Below are 13536 nucleotides of genomic sequence, written 5' to 3' on the forward strand. Positions count from 1 at the left end.
CCACTATCCCCGTCCATTATCTCCCCACCCATTGACCCCTGTCCATTCTATTCGCACCGACTGCCCCGTGTCCATTCTGTCCTGACCCACTGCTCCCCGTCCAATCTCTCCCCATCCACTGCCCCATGAATTCTCTCCCCACCCATTGCCCCCGTCCATTCTCTCCCCACCACAGGCCCCCATCCATTCTCTCCCCACCCACCGCCCCGTCCATTCTCTCTCCCCACCCTCTGCAACCAATTTCTTTCACTTCACACTTTCCAACTCCCCATTCTCTCTCTCCTCCCCAATCCTCTTCACCACATTCTCTCTCTCTGCTCCCACCCTGTGTACCCCCATGCATTCTCTACCCCCGATGCTCTGCTCTCCTGCCCATTTTCTCTCTTTCTCTTCCCACAGTCTCTGCGCCCCCGGTCAAATCTCACTCTGAGTACCCTCCCCCGTCCTTTCTCGTGCCTCGAGCCCTCTTTGATCGCTGTATCAAACCCTTCTAATGATAGAGAGAGAATGGATGGTGATGGCGACCTGGGGTGAGGGTGGGGAAAGGAAGTGTGAGAAATGGTTGACCTTTAACATTGAGAATAGCGAAAATGATATATTCAGAAACATCAGTAATGTCTGAAAGCACATTCAAATGTTTAAAAAAAGCTGCAGACATCTTTCTGAAACTTGCATTGAAATCTGCGCAATTAGGCCACAATTGAGGACAGCCGGTAAACTTGGAATGGCCTATTCCTTGTCTTGTGAAATTGGTTCAGAATATGTAGAAATGCAGTCAAAGAGTTGCAGAGAAGACAAACAAACCTTTCGGTCCACGCAGACAACATTTCCTAAATTAACCTCGTGATGCATTTGCCAGCATTTGGCCCATATCACTCTCAGACCTTCCTATTCATACCTCCATCCAGATGCCTTTTAAATGTTGTAATTCTACCAGCCTCGACCACTGCCTCTGGCAGCTTATTCCAAACGCATGCCACGCTCTGCGTGAAAAAGTTACCCCGTTTGGTCTCTTTTAAACCTTTTCCCTCTCAGCCTAAACACCTCTAGGTTTGGAATTCCTCCACCCTGGGGAATAGATATACAAAGGTTGAGCTGCCAGACAAAATCATAGAGTCACAGAGATGTCCAGCATGGAAACAGACCCTTTAGTCCAACCCATCCATGCCGACCAGATATCACAATCCAATCTAGTCCCACCTGCCGGCACCCAGCCCATATCCTTCCAAACCCTTCCTATTCATATAGCCATCCAAAAGCCTCTTAAATGTGGCAATTGTACCAGCCTCCACCGTTTCCTCTGGCAGCTCATTCCATACACGTACCACCCTCTGCGTGATTCAGTTGCTCCTTCGGTCTCATTTCTATCTTTCCCCTCTCACCCTAAACCTATGACCTCTCGTTCTGGACTCCCCGATCCCAAAGAAAAGCCTTTGCCTATTTAATCTATCCATGCCCCTCATAATTTTGTAAACCTCTGTAAGGTCACCCCTCAGCCTCTGATGCACCAGGGAAAACAGCCCCAGCCTGTTCAGCCTCTCCCTCTAACTCAGATCCTGCAACCTTCACAACATCCTTGTAAATCTTTTCTGAGCCCGTTCAAGTTTCACAACATCTTTCCGATAGGAAGGAGACCAGAATTGCATGCAATATTCCAACAGTGGCCTAACCAATGTCCTATACAGCCGCAACATGACCGCCCAAATGGGGTACTCAATACACTGACCAATAAAGGAAAGCATACCAAACGCATTCTTCACTATCCTATCTACCTGCGACTCCAATTTTAAGGAGCTATGAACCTGCACTCCAAGGTCTCTTTGTTCAGCAACACTCCCTAGGACCTTACTATTAATTGTATAAGTCCTGCTAAGATTTGCTTTCCCAAAATGCAGCACCTCACATTTATCTGAATTAAACTCCATCTGCCACTTCTTAGCCCCTTGGCCCATCTGTTCCAGATCCTGTTGTAATCTGAGGTAACCCTCTTTGCAGTCCACGACACCTCCAAATTTGGTGTCATCTGAAAACTGACGAACAGTCCCTTTTATGCTCGCATCCAAATCATTTATGTAAATGACAAAAAGTAGAGGGCCGAGCACTGATCCTTGTGGCACTCGACTGGTCACAGGCCTCCAGCCGGAAAAACAGCCCTCCACCACCACCCTCTGCCTTCTACCTTTGATCCAGTTCTGTATCCAAATGGCTAATTCTCCCTGAGATCTAATCTTGCTAATCAATCTCCCATGGGGAACCTTGTCAAACGCCTTACTGAAGTCCATATAGATCACACCTACTGCTCTGCCCTCATCAATCTTCTTTGTTACTTCTTCAAAAAACTCAATCAAGTTTCTGAGACATGAATTCCTATGCATAAAGCCATGTTGTCTATCCCGAATCAGTCCTTGCCCTTCCAAATACATGTACATCCTGCCCCTCAGGATTCCCTCCAACAACTTGGCCACCACCGTGGTCAGGCTCACCGGTCTATAGTTCCTGGACTGTCTTTACAGCCCTGCTTAAACAGTGGCACCACATTTGCCAACCTCCAGTCTTCCGGCACCTCACCTGTGACTATCGATGATACAAATAACTCAGCACGAGGCCCAGCAATCACTTCTCTAGATTCCCACAGAGTTCTTGGTTACACCTGATCAGGTCCTGGGGATTTATCCACCTTTAACCGTTTCAAGACATCCAGCACTTCTTCCTCTGTAATCTGGACATTTTGCAAGGTGTCACCATCTATTTCCCTTCAGTCTATATCTTCGAAATCCTTTTCCACAGTAAATACTGATGCAAAATATTCATTTAGTATCTCCCCCATTTTCTGTGGCTCCACACAAAGGCCGCCTTTCTGATCTTTGAGGGGCCCTATTCTCTGAGGAGAAAGTGAGGACTGCAGATGCTGGAGATCAGAGTTGAAAATGTGTTGCTGGAAAAGCGTAGCAGGTCAGGAAGCATCCAAGGAACAGAAAAATCGATGATTCGGGCATAAGCCCTTCTTCAGGATGCACAGTTGGGCCACAACCAAGGATAGGCTGTAAGAGTGAATGAGTGAATAAAAGACAAATCCCACCTCGCCCATGAGGTGAAAGTGAGAACTGCAGATGCTGGAGATCAGAGTCGAGAGTGTGGTGTTGAAAAAGCACAGCAGGTCAGGCAGCATCCAAGGAGCAGGAGAATCAACGTTTCAGACCTAAGCCCTTCACCTTGCCCTCTCCAGTGTGTGTTGTGAAACTGCTTAACTGCTTAATCATTTCTAGTGGCCGGGCTGATAACAAGTTTGGAACACACGAGAATGACTTCAGCTGAAACCTTGGATTCATGTCTCACTACAGGAGACCCAGCTACACAATACACACAAACCCTATCTCTCTCTCTGCCTCACACACACAAACATGCACACACACACACACACACACACACACACACACACACACACGGTCGTGCAAACCCTCTCTGATCGACAGGCTCTCTCTTAAAAACACATTGATAAACCCCTCACACTCACATCCATGCACACACCTTCTCACACAATTATACTCCATCACAAGCACACTTTACCCAGCATGCACACACACACACACACACACACAGACGTTCTGTCTCATGAATTCACTCACACATAGAAGTCTTTGGGGTGAATTGCATTTGCAGGATTATATGTTTGGAAATAGAAAAAGCCTGACTCAAGACTGGGATACAGACAGACTCTAATCTCACAGCTCTCATGCATTATCTGAACTCAGGTGTCACTCCCCTTTATAAAACATTAAGTTACCTGGAGAATGTTACTAAAAAGAAGTTCTGAGATATACAGATTAATGAACCGAAATCTGCAACCCATTTTAAAAGATGAAAAACTTAACAGGTGTCTTCAATATATCATTTATGTTGCACGACACTGTAATCTTTTGCTATATATTCTGTGTCTTACCATCCGACTCAACAGCTACCTGATGAAGGAACAGCGCTCCAAAACCGAGTGCTTCCAAATAAACCTGTTGGACTATACCCTGGTGATTGTGTCATTTTAAAACTGTTTCCAGTGAATACAGCCCACACCTCCCACTGTTGCCAGTAACCTTTGCAATGCCAATGAAACAATAAACCTGCAGTCCTAAAAAAATTACAATTTCGAACAATACCATCTACTCATTCACTGCTCCTTCTGAGACACGACATTGGAAACTCGGTGCTGGTGGCTGAAAGAAATGAGAAGCTGTTGGATCTCCCAGCTTTCAATGAGAGTTTAAGCCTGACGGTAAGTTCAGGTAACCATTACTGCGACCCAACTTTGTTGCAGCTTCAGATCTCCACATCACAAGGCGTACAAAAAGTTGCTTTTCTTAAAAAAAAACACCTCAAGCTCAAAGTGCACACACTCACCCCCACTCCTCCCACCACACTTTCTTTATTATTGGTCAGTTGAGTTGTTGTCCCTTTGTAACTGGATCCTTCGTACATCCGGGTAAAGCATGCAGCTGGGACGACTGAGTGAATCTTTTCCCGCAACAGCAGTTTCCATCACTGAAAAGGACATGAGTGAATCAGATTGGTTTTTGTCCTCTTAAAACAGTTTCATCCTTAGATTCTGAATTCCAGATTACTGACCGAATCCCAAATCTGCCATCTGCCGCGACGGGATTCGAACTTGGGACTCCCCAGAGCTGGGTTGTTAGTGGCGCTCGGCCATCGCTCCTTCCATCCCCCCTGCGATGGCACGTGAACGCGCTGGTGCTTCCACAGGTGGGAGGAGCAGGTGAAGTCCTTCCGGCACTGACAGCAGGTGAACGGCCTCTCTCCAGTGTGGACCCACTGGTGGGTCAACAGTGCAGCTGACTGAGTGAACCCCCTTCCGTACATGGGGCACGTGAATGGCTTCTCTCACTTGTGGATCCACTCGTGCCTCTCCAGATGACTGATCCGACTGAAGCCCTTCCTGCACACCGAGCAGGTGAATGGCCTCTCCCCGCTGTGAATACGTCTGTGGGTTTCCAACACGGATGGGAAAGCGAATCCTTTCCCTCAGTCCCCATATTTCCACAGTTTCCCCATTGGGGGAGCTTTCCATGTGTTGGTCTGGGTTTGAAACTACAATCAGAACGAGGACATAGTCTATCCCCACCGTGAGGGGTGAGACTTTGATTCTCCCAAGCTGAGTAAATGGTGTGAAGCACTTTTCACAGTCAGCGCACTGAATCTCCCTCACTCGGTGTCTCAGTATTCTTCCTGTCTCACCAGTGTCCAAAATCTCTCAAGCAAACAAAAGCAACCATGTCTTCTTGATTGGAATGGCTGCTGATATTCAAGTCCCAATGAATCAAGTGGCTCTGTCAGAAGTTGATGTATCATTTGTTTTCAGATTTCTTTCCGCACGTCTTCCTGCAAAAAAAGTCACAAAATAAGTGATCATTGTCAGTACACTAAAATGAACATAACATAGGTGGCAGTTCCTGTAGTTTTCCAGATGCCTGCTGATCACATGATACCTCGCACACAGAAACCTGAAATCCCTCATGCAGCCAGATAGGCTGAGGTGTGTTTAGAGGAAAACTTAATTCAAATCTAATCTAATCTTAAACTAAATACGTGTACATATATATATATCAATATGACAATCCTTTCAATGCGGCTCAGTTCCATGAGAAACTACACTTTTAATTGTGAACATGAGGGAAAAAGCAATCCTTTTCCAGGGTGCAAACTGCATAGCGCCAAACTGAGGGAATACACAAGGAAAAGACCTAAAAGGGAGATAGAAAGTATTTGAGCACCTTTGCAGAATCTGCTCCATCTCTGGATTCTCTCCAGTTGCTACAAGTAAACCTCCCTGGGGGTCAAGCAGCCCTGCATCGGGAAGCACTGGGATGGTCAACTACGACCAGTTTACATGGAGAACACATCTCCACATTAAACAGCCTCGAGGCAAACTTCCCTTCCTTCCACTTAAAGTTCAAGACCCCTCAAAGCGAAATTCCCCAGGTTCGTTTGGAAGAATTTCTTCCAGGTGTTCACTAATCATTTCTATGAGCACTTTGTTAAAGTTTGAATATTGTGAGTTTTGAAAATTAGTGATTCCGAGCGAAATCACAGTTCGAAAATCAGAATGTGGGAATTTAGACAGAGTTTATTTTTGCACATCGACGATATGTCTGCACAATAGCATATGACACGACAGCAGAGAAGATCTTTTGACGTCATTCTCAAACGTGCCTGCCACACGCCAGATGAAAAGCTGAATACTTCTCTGGAAAAACTGCTGAGCAATGCAGGAGAATGGCACAACGGGTGCGTGTTGGGACCATAACCCAAAAGGGAGACCATTCTCTCCTATTCATTCAAGGTCGTCTTTAGCAGCTTTCCCGGATAACGGCGCTCTGTTCTGCACCTTGCCTTCTCATCTGCTTCCCAAAAAAGCTTCGACATAAATATTTCACAATGATATACTGGCCCAATGTGCACAGTTGAGGTGACAACCTCTGAGGGGTCTCCTGTTCTCTGTATCCTATGTTGAGGAGGGCAATGCTTGTCACTGGTCACTCCGGTGTCAGAGAAAACTTTAGAAAGAAAACAGTTTAATTTGGTTGACGCGAGTGGTGCTGTGATTGAGGGATTTCAGCGATGAGGGTGGATTGGAAATTTGGGACAGCTCTCTTCGAAGAACAGAAGTTTGAAATCTGGCCCGATTGAAGCTTTTCAAGTCATGTGAAGTCTAGACAGAGAAAGTAATGTCGTCAAAATGTTCCCACGCCTGAAAGGATCGGCAACGATTCGGCAGAGTTTTAAAGTCATGAGGAAAAGAACCAAAAGTGACATTAGGAAGAATGCTTTCGTACAGGGAGTGGTTGGGGTCAGTGAATCCCTAACTGACACTGACAAAGAGGCAAATTCATTAGACGCAAACGGGAATTCGGTGGTCCTGTTTAAAGTAACAATGTGCAGAATTACATGGAGAAGGCAAGAGAATGATACGAATAGAGACCCACGTTTACTTACTGTGTCGACCCAGCAGAGCGAAGGTGGGCCGCATGGCGTCTATTCAGAGTGAAATCACAAGAGAATGTGCGAAGTTAGAAAAAGTTTATATTTACACAGCCTCCATACGTCTGTGCAACACCATATAAGATGACAGCAGTGAAGATCTTTGACATCAGTCTCGAACGTGCATGCCACGCGACAGACGAAAGGCTGACGGGACCTGTGGAAAACCAGACGGCGCGTTGGTGCCGATTGGCGCAGCGGGAGCGTGCTGGGCCGATAACCCCGCGGTCAATGGATCGAAACCATCCTTTGCTATTGCTCAGTGCCTCCTCGAGCGACTTTCACTTGTGAAGGTACTCTGCTCAGCATCTTGCCTTTCAAACGACTTCCTCAGTGTCTGAATGCCCCCTATCAGGCTGATACTGTCGCGAAACTCACACCGTTCAAGTTGCGTGCTTTTGGAGGTTTGAGTGGTCTTCTCCTGTTCTTCGTCGGTTTCCTATGAACTGAATCGCAAAACCACTTCTCTGAGATGCCAATGAGTTGATAAAATTGAAACGCATACCTTGTGGTTTCGTGCCTTCCCTGCAGTAGTTCGCCACGCCGGTTCCGACGTGAATGACAAGACGATCCGCATGTCAGAAACCGCATCCCGGGGACAGAATGACAAGCAGATGTTCTGGAAACTCTTTGCTGCTTGCAATTCTTGGAGCAAAGTGGAATGTATTTCACACTGAGCAAGTATAAGCTGGCTCAGAGTCTCCAGTGTACATTGCTCTCTTTCCCGCCAGCTCAGAGAGAGAACAATAGGAGGGACAAAGGAGTGAATAACGATCCGTGTGGGAGGGTGAATAATGTTAATGGAGACCGTTAGTGGCTAACAATAAGTAGTGTGTCATAGCAGACTATGTGATAACAAGGGCTCGTATGTGTGTGGTAGGGGTCAAGGACATGGGGGATTTCAGGCCCTAAAGTCATGGAACTCGATCTTGAAGACCGGAGGGCTGTAGGGTTTTGAAGTGGAATATGAGGCGTTGTTCTTCCATCTGGAGCTGAGCTTTGCTAGAACAATGCTGCAAGCCTGAGACAGAGATGTTGGCCAGGGAACATGGTGGCGTGTTAAAGTGGCAGGAAAGCAGAAGCTCAGGGCCTTTTTTGCGGGCAGAACCGAGATGTTCTGCGAAGCAGACACCCAGTTTATACTTCATGCTCCGTTGGGGAAACGCCACTGAGTTGATATTTGCTTGTCGGCGATATGTCTGCCGGTGCGTGATGGGAGCATAACCCAGAAGGGAAACCATCTTCCCTATTCACTCAATGTCGTCTTTAGCAGCTTTCCAGTAGAACGGCGCACTGTTGTGCACCTCGCCTTCTGATCTGCTTCCCAAAAAACCTCGACGTAAATATTTCACATTGATATACAGGCCCAGTATGCAGAGTTGAGATGACACACTCGTGGAGGTCTACGGGGTCTTCTTCTGTTCTCTGTACCCTATGTTGAGGAGGCCAATGCTTGTCACTGGTCACTCCGGTGTCAGACAAAAGTTGAGAAAGAAAACGGTTTAATTTTCTGCCAGTAGAGAGGGCCCGGTTCCTGGGGACGGGCAAACGGCAGCAGAGAGACAGAATGAGAAGCAGCTGTTCATACAGTCATAGAGATGTACAGCATGGAAACAGACCCTTTGGTCCAACCCGTCCATGCCGACCAGATATCCCACCCCAATCTAGTCCCACCTGCCAACACCCAGCCCATATATCTCCAAACCCTTCCTATTCATATATCCATCCAAACGCCTCTTAAATATTGCAATTGTACCAGTCTCTGCCACTTTCTCTGGCAGCTCATTCCATACACGCACCACCCCCTGCGTGAAAAAGTTGCCCCTTAGGTCTCTTTTATATCTTTCCCGTCTCACCCTAAACCTATGCCCTCGAGGTCTTGACTCCCCGACCCCAGGGAAAAGACTTTGCCTATTTATCCTATCCATGCCCCTCATACTTTTGTAAACCTCCATAAAGTCACCCTTCAACCTCCGACGTTCCAGAGAAAACAGCCCCAGCCTGTTCAATATCAACTGGTTCAAGAGGTAGGGCGGGGGCAGGGGCGCCAGCGCGCCAACCGGGGGGCTCGTTGGTCGAGCAGCATGATTCTCGCTTTGGGTCTTCGTCGACGCAGACGTGCGAGAGATCCTTGGTTCCACTCGCGGACGAGCCCGCTTTTCATGACTTGTGCGAAAGTGCCTATTTAATTTTCTCAAAAAGCACCTTCGCAAAACGAGGTTGGGCTCCCTGGTTGGGCATCCCTCTGGTCCCAATGTCGAAATCAATAATTCTAGGGCCTGAAATCCATAGTATCCTCGTCCCTTCCACACACACCAAGCCTTGTTATCACGTAGTCTGTCATGGCACACTACCTATTCTTAGCCACAAACAGTCTCCATTCACCCTCCCACGCACATCGTTGTCAACTCCCTTTCCTGTCCAACAGTTCTTCCCTCGCTTTGGGCTCTATCCTGATCTATCATTTACTGCATCCGCCTTCCTCCCACAATATCTCCTGCAGATAAACCAAAGTTTTCCCGATCACCATCAGTTCTGTGGAAGGGGCACCGGCAACTCCTGTTTTTTTTGTTTCTGATATACAGCATCCGCAATTCTTTCACCTTTTTATTGAGGTAGAGTTGGAAATTGTTTCGACAGACAGGAGGAGAGAGGGGAGAGACAGAACAGACATAAACTGTTGATCTCCGCTGTTACTCATAACGTAAAATCATTGTAGTGCGATCACTTTCCTTAAGCATGAACAGAAGCCCTGGGTCATCCGTGAGCTTGTGGCGCAAGGGTAGCGCGTCTGACTCCACATCAGAAGGTTACGTATTCCAATCACATCAGGTTCACTGACGTCGACTTCTTACATTTCAAATCAAGAAAGGAGCACGTTCATTCCGGATATCTGTTGAGGCAAATCTTCTTTATGCAAACTTTCAAACACATGTGAAGCTTTGCTGTCAGTTAGATTTGTGAACACTGTGTCAGGGAGGTGGTGTGCCCATTGTTTGGGTAAATGCTCAGCTCCCCCAGTTCATCACGGGATTTAAACACAGCCGTCTCCCTTTGGGCAGCCGCTTCGTTCAGTTGGTGACAGCGCGGTGTGAACAACATAATACCAATATTTTTACAACATAATCCAGAGACGCCAGCTTTATGTTTCAATCTATCAGGAGAGTGACAGCGAGTTCAGATAGAAATGTTTCCCACCAACAGCAAGTCCTTTCCTCTCACTGGACACAATTAAAATTATCTTTATTCAACAGAAGGAGCGGAAACTACAGTCTGACGGCCTCTCTCCACATTAACGGTGAGCCTGAATTTTATAAACAGTGTCAGTAAAATCCAGTGGCGGACACAAATTTGGCTCAATCGTTTTTTTTGCCAAGTGAAACTCACCGGGAGGATGCTGCTGTGTGAAACAGCGTGGGGAATTACTGCAGGGCCTCCTGCGCATGGAACACACCGCAACTGATGTGTTTCACCTTCACCAATTTATTCCTATCTCGGAGAAGAGAGGTTTGATGATTCGGATCATAGCAGCCAGACAGAGAACAGGAGAAGAGCACTCAGCCCTTCACAAGCTTATCACCAGAGCTGGGTCATCGTGGCCCGTGTATCAGTATGGGACAGTAATCTGCATCTACTAACTGGAAGCACAGCAAATTGGAGTGCTGGTGGGACTATCACACAGGAGAAAACGGCTTCGACCTATCAACTGGAGTGGCTCCCAATGCGTAACTCCGCTCACCTCAACTGCATAACTAAACAAATTACTCAGTGATTCAAAGGATTGCTCGGTTTTGAATCTGCATTGTGTCATGTACCTTCAATAATGTTGTCAAAACACCTTCATTGCTGTGATGGAGTATCCTGTTGGGCAGAATATATCCATTGTCAAATTTTCCACGTTCTGTTGGTCCAACTCTGATTTCACTCAGACTCACAAAATGTGTGACAGCGCAGACTGAGGCCATGTACCCCCCTGGGCTCTGCTGGCTCAACACAATATGTAAATAAGTATCTCATTCTGTCGCCTTCTCCCTGTAAATCTGCACATTGTTACATTGAACATGCCCACCGAATTCCCTTTTGTGTCCATTGAATCTAACTCTTGATCACTGTCATACAGGAACTTACTGACCCCACTCCCTGTGCTTAAACGGTCTTCCTAATGTCACTTTTGCTGATTTTCCTGATGACTTTCAATCTCTGCCAAATCGTTCTCGATCCTTTTCGGCCTGGGAGCATTTTCATTGCATTATTTCCTCTGTCTAAAACCCTCATAGAACATAGAACATAGAACAATACAGCACAGAACAGGCCCTTCGGCCCACGATGTTGTGCCGAACTTCTATCCTAGATTAAGCACCCATCCATGTACCTATCCAAATGCCGCTTAAAGGTCGCCAATGAATCTGACTCTACCACTCCCACGGGCAGCGCATTCCATGCCCCCACCACTCTCTGGGTAAAGAACCCACCCCTGACATCTCCCCTATACCTTCCACCCTTCACCTTAAATTTATGTCCCATTGTAACACTCTGTTGTACCCGGGGAAAAAGTTTCTGACTGTCTACTCTATCTATTCCTCTGATCATCTTATAAACCTCTATCAAGTCACCCCTCATTCTTCGCCGTTCCAACGAGAAAAGGCCGAGAACTCTCAACCTATCCTCGTACGACCTACTCTCCATTCCAGGCAACATCCTGGTAAATCTTCTCTGCACCCTCTCCAAAGCTTCCACATCTTTCCTGAAGTGAGGCGACCAGAACTGCACACAGTACTCCAAATGTGGCCTAACCAAAGTCCTGTACAGCTGCAACATCACTTCACGACTCTTGAATTCAATCCCTCTGCTAATGAACGATAATACTCCATAGGCCTTCTTACAAACTCTATCCACCTGAGTGGCAACCTTCAAAGATCTATGTATATAGACCCCAAGATCCCTCTGTTCTTCCACCTGACCAAGAACCCTACCATTAACCCTGTATTCCGCATTCTTATTTGTTCTTCGAAAATGGACAACCTCACACTTGGCAGGGTTGAACTCCATCTGCCACTCCTCAGCCCAGCTCTGCATCATATCTAAGTCCCTCTGCAGCCGACAACAGCCCTCCTCACTGTCCACAACTCCACCTATCTTTGTATCATCTGCAAATTTACTGACCCACCCTTCGACTCCCTCATCTAAGTCATTAATAAAAATTACAAACAGCAGTGGACCCAGAACTGATCCCTGCGGAACTCCACTTGTAACTGGACTCCATGCTGAATATTTACCATCTACCACCACTCTCTGACTTCGACCGGTTAGCCAGTTTTCTATCCAATTGGCCAAATTTCCCTCTATCCCATGCCTCCTGACTTTCCGCATAAGCCTACTATGGGGAACCTTATCAAATGCCTTACTAAAATCCATGTACACTACATTCACTGCTCTACCCTCATCCACATGCTTGGTCACCTCCTCGAAGAATTCGACTCATGACGTGGAAAATTCAATCAGACCAGCTTTCAGCCCTCTGTTCACCAAAGAGAGCTGCCCCAACTTTCCAATCTACCTTCATGACTGACATTCCTCATGCACGGCATCATTCATTTCAACCAATTCAGTGCTGTCTGCAATGACTTCACTTCCCCGCTTCCTGAAGTAACACCCTGAGGATTGAGCGTAATACAGGTAGAGGATTCATTCGAATTGCGCGGGCAAAAACTCTGCAATACTTGTTTTCACTTTGAGCAAGTGTTTCCCTTCGCCATGTTCACTGCAATGGTACCTCTGTCCCATTCCTCATTCAGGCAGTCCGATCTGATTTAACGAAGCGGCTTTTTGAGAAAACTGACCCGGCATTTTTGCTCAGGTCAATTTAAGAAATTAAGGTTCTCCTGGGATTGGAGCCCGGCACCTCCCACACTTCTGTATAAGCGAGAAAACCCAAAGCTCGCATCATACCCCGAGACCAACGAGCCAAATACCATGTGAGTGCTCGCCTCCAAAAGCAACTGGGAGTTGCTCAGTACGAAATACATTGTACATTGCTCCCAGAATTACAAGCAGCAAAGAGTTTCAAGACCATCCGCTTCTCTTTCTGTCTGTCTGTTTTCAGGAAGCTGCTGTTTGTCCCGTCCCAAGGAGCCAGGCTGTCTCCACTGGTGGATAATTGAACCATTTCGTTTCTACTTACAAGCTGTGCTGGTGGAAGGCAGAGCCCATTCACTCTTCTGCTCTCTCTCACTATTACGTGAATCAGGAGAAGTCAGTTATAGTCATGTGTAGGAAATGGCCAACTTTGAACTTGTTCCAAAGGTCCTGTTAACGGAGAGATAGAAAGATTCTGCGCTGTCGGGACAGAGAGAAATGGACACCGGAGACTCTTCCCTCAGGTAAATTGATATGAGTGCATTTTTGTGCAGCCTGTTTGGTGTTCAGAATTTGTCTTGACACAGCAATCCTGCAGAAAGTCTTTTGTTACACGGCTGTTGGTTTCTTTAC

The sequence above is a fragment of the Chiloscyllium punctatum genome, chromosome 36, assembly GCF_047496795.1.
Source record: "Chiloscyllium punctatum isolate Juve2018m chromosome 36, sChiPun1.3, whole genome shotgun sequence".
Lineage (NCBI taxonomy): Eukaryota > Metazoa > Chordata > Chondrichthyes > Orectolobiformes > Hemiscylliidae > Chiloscyllium > Chiloscyllium punctatum.